The sequence below is a fragment of the Podarcis bocagei genome (genome assembly GCF_964188305.1).
Source record: "Podarcis bocagei genome assembly, chromosome: 12".
Taxonomy (NCBI): Eukaryota; Metazoa; Chordata; class Lepidosauria; order Squamata; family Lacertidae; genus Podarcis; species Podarcis bocagei.
In genome coordinates, this window is record NC_138137.1 from 36,928,388 (window position 1) to 36,934,228 (window position 5,841).

Below are 5,841 nucleotides of genomic sequence, written 5' to 3' on the forward strand. Positions count from 1 at the left end.
TAGTGGCTCTCAGGTTATGGAATGTTCTCCCTTCCAAGGTGCATCTGGCCACTTCAATGTATAGATTTTAACATCAGGTCAAAGCACACCTGTGGAAGTGGGACAAGTGTGGACGACCCCCAAGTATTACATGGGTTCCTTGTATTGAGCTGTATGTAAGCTGCCCCGATCGAGCTGAAGACAGAAACAAAATGGCGATCATTATTGTGCAGTTACAAAAAGAAAGAAAGAATATTTATGGAAGAGAGCTTCTTTGGACTTGGGGTGTATTTTATTCTAAAACATATCAACCTGTGTGGATTATTTTTATACATGATTGTGGGCAGAAATTGAGGACAGAAGGATGGAGAGTGCTGGATCCCTGCCAGCTCTTCTAGGGCCCGGGGGAGCTTGGGGGGGGCCCTTTTGTTCTCGGAGGGGTTTAAATAATTTTCATATAATATACAGCTGGGAAGCACGTCCCACAATACAGCAATATATACAGACCTATATGGACACCAGCTAATTAAAAGACATCAGAGAGAATTTGTTGACTTGCCATTTATAAACTTTACTTTTGGAACAAAGCCCGGTGACTTTAATGAGAACTTGATGAACAAAGGAGAGATAAGAGGACTTAATACCAAATAATTGGACAGAGAATAAAATGGTTAAAATAATTGCCTCTTGTGGGTTAACAACATGAAAATTTTGCTACAGAAGATGCAAGTCGCAGAAACAACGGCTGATTAGACTAAGAATAAGGATGGATAATATTAGTTTTGAATTTGAAAAATACCAAAAATACAGAGACATGAATGAGGATGATTATCTCCAGACATCTGGAACATGGGAAGTCCCAATAAAATTTTTATAATTGGAATATATAATTGGTATATTGTTATTATTGTAATTTGGATTGATTTGATTCAATTCATCATTAATTGGAAGATTGTTATTGAAAATGAATAAATTCTTTAACAACAACAACAGAGCTATATGTAAGCTGTCCTGAACTGCATAGTGAAGGGTGAGAGAACTGCCTATAAAGAAATAATATTGGGGGTGACTGTGGCAAAGGTGGAAGCAGTACCCATGGCACGGTCTCTTACTTAGAGAAAGGGAAATTCATGGCCTAGCCGAAAAACAACCCAAAACAAAACAAAACCCACCCAACCTTATTCAGAGAAGTGTTGCTTGAGGTCATGGGGGTGTCAATGGCGCTCTGCACTTTGTTATTAACAGTCGTCATGACTACATGTGACAGGCGGTGTTATCTCAGCTGCAGGCACTGTGACAACGTCATCAAGTACGGAAAGCAAAAGAAAGATATGCTTTTAATAATAACAATAATCCAGAAACAATCTTTAATATATGAATAAGCATTGGTAAGAAGAGATCCGTCACATATGTGTGAGCTTTTTGAGCGAGAAACAGCATTAAACCCCATTCTGTTCTTCTCGTCATTTCTAGATTTCCTGATGGAGACAGTCATCATGTAGCAGATGGGAATCAGAAATGTAATGGAACGGAAATGGGAGCAGGAAGCACAGCACAGGACTTTTAGCAGAGCAGGAGCAACTATGTCATCTGCCATAGCACTGGGGTAAGTGATGAAGCCTCTGGCTTTCAAGCTTTCAAGGTCCACTATTATCTGCAGCAGATTAGCACGCCAAAAGTCAGAAAACGAAGGGAACCCAGCAGACAGAGGTCAATGATCAGGCATAGGCAAACTCGGCCCTCCAGATGTTTTGGGACTACAACTCCCATCACCACTATCTAACAGGACCAGTGGTCAGGGATGATGGGAACTGTAGTCTCTGGAGGGCTGAGTTTGCCTATGCCTGGTCTAATAACATCTGATGGGCACCATACTGGCTACCCTGCTTCAGAGGATATTCAGAAGGACTGGATTGGGGTCAACATTCAAATGCTTTTCCCCCTGCAGTTTACATGCTAAATCATCATGTTTAATGGCAACAAACAGGCTCAGGTGCTTATTATGGGATACAATGATTGGTAAGAGCAGTATCGCAACTCAGTCAGAAACTGCTACAAATGGGCCACAGCTGCCTTTGCTGGGACAGCCTTTCCTTTCCCTGAGATATCTGCAAAAGCACTTGCATCAACACAACTTCACTCTGCAGCAATATTTTATACTGCAACCCGGTGTTTTGCCAATTAATCTGAGAGCTGACAAGTATTAGGCTGGCAGTGCAATACACTTGGTTTGGTTTGGGACACTATTATCATTACCTAAAAAATCTCTAAAGAAGGCAAAATCACTTTAGAAGTTTTGATTCAATTACCTTGGAAGAATATCAAGAATATAGAGAAAACTCCGGGCCCTGGGGTCAGAAACATCACCCTGTCAGCCAACTCTGTGGAGAGAAAGAGAACAGAGTCAAAGCTATAAGCAAACGTGACTTTTGTGCATACAGCTCTGAATTCAGACTGGATAATTGCTAGGCTTTCATTTCACACAAATGCTAGACCTCAATCAAGAAGTTAGGTGCAGTTTTTGTTCATTCGCATGCACTATATAGGATACAATTTTCATTCTTGTGACTGCATCCGCAAGCAAGCCTGCAGTTTATTCAGCTTTGTTTTGCCTTACAATCGAAAAGCTTGAAAACTGCCCAACTGCAGTTTGGGGTGGTATTCAGTGGAAATCCTGCTCACTATAGACCCATTGGAATCAACAGACATCCTATACTTAGAGACATTGCTTTCAATGGGTCTACTCCAAGAGAAACATAGTTAAACATAACATTTTGTTTCATCATTAGGCCCAGTGAACAGAAGAGCTCCCTTTCCTAATAGGTGATGAACACAAATCCGACAGCCAGTAACCCAGCTGTGCTGAAGCTGGTTCACACTTCTGCTTTTATTTCCTCCCATCTGTTCTTTTTAAAAATTTATTAAATGCCATTAATTGTCATAGTATTGTACTTCATTAAAAAAAATTGCAATCATATATCCCTTTCTGAGAGCTGTATTTCATCTTCCAAAATGTGCATCAATGCATGTTTTCCTCTCTTTCTAAACAGAAGAAGGGAATTTGAAACATGCACCTCATAAAGTGTTGACAAGGAGGGCTCATCAAAATCATAGCAATGACCGCTCCACGCTTAAAACGGGGGGCGCCCTTTGCGTGGACGTGTGCAGCCCCTAGATCTGGAGCGGCTCCAACAGCATAGGCTTGGTTTGCCTTCCCTCAGGTGGGATACCTGGAGGTCTCCGCCTACCTCAGTCAGTTGTCCAATCCCACCTGGGGGAAGCGTTGCCAAGGAGACCAGGCCAGGTAGGGGAGGGATTACCTGCCCACACAATAGAGGGAGGGTCTTACCTGGGAATCCTCACTTGGCTCCAGAGCTTCTCCCACCCTACCCACCCTCAGTTAATGTCTTATTTGCAGGTTAACTTTTCTTCACAGGTTTTGCAGGTTAACTTTTCTTCACAGGTATGTGGGCGCTGCTACGTTAAGGTTGCTGTTAAAGGGCCGGAAAGGAATTTCCCTGCATTGGCAGGTTTCACCTTTCCCATAGCAAAACGTCACAACTTTGGCGGTATCAGGCCTTGGGCGGAATCCTTTAGTCCATCTTCCTCTTTGCGGCGGCGATACCAGAGTTCCCCGTTAAAGAGGTTTCTGAAGGGAGGCTTTGACCGTACGCCGAAAGGTCATCATTGCTCTCCCCTGCGGCGGCGGCGTAACGGGGGCGGCTATCTCTGCTTGAACATATGTTCTCCAGAGCCGGCCCATCCCCCCCCCACACACACACTGGATAACCCTGAAGCTCCCTAGGTCCCCGGCTGGGGACTGGGGAGGGAGAACGCCCAATGCCTGAGCCAAGGTCTACCCACATTTGAAATTTAATAAAGTTGTGGCCAATTTAATCCCATAGCACATTGTCTTGAGTCGTTATTCCACATGACGGGGGGGGGGCGCATGGGATCTGGGGACTCCGCCTGTCCACGCAAAAGACAATCTGTTGAACCTCTGTAATGATATTCCCCATATAAAGAAATTAATTCAGCATTTTACATTATGAATAGGATGCTTTCGTTCTTTGCTTCTGCGTTAAAATTCCATTGTGTTCACATTCCATTGCATGCTGCAGTACCACCTTAGCTTAAAAAAGTAACACTGCTAATGCCATGTGTTTGTCATAAAGGTGGCCATTCTCTAATACACAGAGAATGTTCTTTGCAGATTTGCAGTTAAGTCATATCAAAGGGCCAGCCACCATAGTGATGTCAGCAGGAATGTGCATAGCTCAGAATGTTATTAGCTAATCACTTTAACAGAGCAGCAGGAACAGCTCCAAAATTATTCCAATTAGATTAAGAGTGAGCTCACTACAAAAATGAGGGGGGGGGGACACACATTTCAGAACATTAACAGTGTCAAAATTTAAGTGGCTAGAAGAAGCAAAAACTGCATTTTTAAGATAGTTACCAATGTTTAAACAGTGGTGCTTGGCCATCAACACAATTCTTTCAGGATGGGTGATATATGTTCACAGCCGGCCACAGGAGCCTAGTTGCAACATTCTGCAGCAGCTGCAATGTCTGTACCAGCTTCAAGGGCAGACTCACAAAGAGTGGATCACAGTAATCAAGCCTCAAGGTTACCAGCACATGGGTCACTGTGGCTTGGTCAGATGCAATCCAGAACAGTGGTGTAGCAAGGTCACGTGGTACCCAGTGCGGAAAATTTCTTGTTCCCACCCTCCCCACATTGAGAGTATTAAAAGAAGGAAAAATAAGATACAGTTGCAAGTGTTATTTTCTGGTTTATTTACTTAACATTGTGAGCACAAGCACTTAAATCCTTTTTTTCATGATGGGAATTTCTGATGAATGATTTTTTTTACTTAATTTTGCTATTTTGCAGCTTTGGCTTAACGTACAATTACAAACAAATAGCATGCGTCATAACATTTACGTTACTTACCAAACTCAATATCATAGAAAAGAGGACGATCACAATGAATCAATGAACTAAAAAATGTAACAAAAATAAATTCAGCACAGCACTTACAGTGAGAGGGGAAAGTATTTGATCCCTTGCTAAATTTGGCCGTTTGCCCTCTGACAAAGAAATGACCAGTCCATAATTTTAATGGTAGGTTTATTGAAGCTGTGAGAGACAGAATAACAACAGGAAACCCCCCCAGAAACCCAGAAGACAAAAGTCAGAGATTGATGTGCATTATAATGAGTGAAATAAGTATTTGATCCCTTTGCAAAAGATGACTTAGTACTTGGTGGCAAAACCCTTGTCGACAATTACAGAGGTCAGATGTTTCTTGTAGGTTGCCACCAGGTTTCCACTCATTTCAGGAGGTATTCAGTAATAATGCACAACTAACTCAACAGAATGACTTAGGGGTGACTGACCAGCACGGCAGTGGATAAGATTGGTTGTGGATGAGTCACCGGTTGTTTATGTCTTGCTTGGGTATAAACTGCAGAGACAGACTTCAACGAATCGGCAGAAAGAAACCCCTTCCTTATCAATATGCTCTCCACTACACAACGTCAAGTTCAGCCGCATTTCGTTGCATTTGTTGACTAAACTAAAAAGTTTCAATACATATTGTGCTGACTTGTTAAGGTTATTTAATTGTCAGACGAAGTTATTAAACTCGTTTTAAATAATATTATTTTTTCCAAAAAAGTGTCATGAGTCCCCCATTTTTTTTATTTTAAAAACACATATTTTTGCCATTTTGTTACCCCCCCCCCCCCCGTGATGACACCTGGGGTGGCCCGCACCTACTGCACCCCCCTTCCTATGCCACTGCTCCAGAAGTAGAACATCCAATTTGCTTTCTTACTAAACCTAACCTGTCAAGT

At 42.3% G+C, this 5,841-nt stretch overlaps 1 long non-coding RNA gene across 1 annotated transcript; it reads right to left on the reverse strand.

Moving 5' to 3' along the window:
* Window positions 1–1,479: 1,479 nt before the first annotated feature.
* On the reverse strand, window positions 1,480–5,024 carry LOC308569963. Its single transcript, XR_014000934.1, has 3 exons — window positions 4,937–5,024; window positions 2,289–2,360; window positions 1,480–1,633 (listed from the first exon to the last, which is right to left on the reverse strand). It is a non-coding gene; the product is annotated as an uncharacterized lncRNA (long non-coding RNA).
* Between the last annotated feature and the right edge of the window lie 817 nt (window positions 5,025–5,841).